Source organism: Cyclopterus lumpus, chromosome 21 (assembly GCF_009769545.1).
Source record: "Cyclopterus lumpus isolate fCycLum1 chromosome 21, fCycLum1.pri, whole genome shotgun sequence".
NCBI lineage: Eukaryota > Metazoa > Chordata > Actinopteri > Perciformes > Cyclopteridae > Cyclopterus > Cyclopterus lumpus.
The window spans coordinates 22,743,585-22,744,455 of record NC_046986.1 but is presented as its reverse complement, the minus strand read 5'-3'; positions in this window follow the sequence as shown (position 1 = coordinate 22,744,455).

Genomic DNA, 871 nt, shown 5'->3' with positions numbered 1-871 from the left:
GAGGAAGTCATCCATGGGCACCATCTGGAGTCAAAGAAGCAGTTGAGGGAGGTTTTAGTATTTACACCTTGTTGAATTAGTGCTTCAACCAAATATGTTACTGACAATAATAAAAGTCTTCTTCACAGACTAATGTGGAATTTAGTTTATTTATCAAACCCGGCCTCGCATGGTTCGTTCCCTTCGGCGTCTGATACCAACTTCATTATCGGACGCTCGGAGTGATGAAAGAGCCAGATGCTCCACACAGAGCATGCAGGGCGGAGAGGTGAAAGGTCAAACACACACAGGACCTGCAAGGCTACAAGTACACGTTGACATTGTGTCACGACACTCGCCAGTCAGGTAGAGATCTAGAATGTGTTGCTCATCAGGAACGTCACTTATTCCCAGACACAAACACAGATGATACAGTTCAGCATGTTTCTGTGTGACAAATATAACGTCTATGACCTTTGTCCTTCACATCATGATATCTTAGAACCAGTGACGTGCTACAGAATCACTCTTCTCATCTCTCCTCATTATTTAATCTCACTGCCTTTCCTCACCTCATTATTTAATCTCACTGCCTTTCCTCACCTCATTATTTAATCTCACTCTTCTCACCCTTCTCTTCATTATTTAATCTCACTATCTTCTCCTCACCTCTCCTCATTATTTAATCTCACTCTTCTCCTCGCCTCTCCTCATTATTTACTCTCACTCTCTTCGCACTGCTCCTCATTATTTAATCTCACTCCCTTCTCCTCACCTCATTATTTAATCTCACTCTTCTTACCCTTCTCTTCATTATTTAATCTCACTATCTTCTCCTCACCTCTCCTCATTATTTAATCTCACTCTTCTCCTCGCCTCTCCTCATTATTTA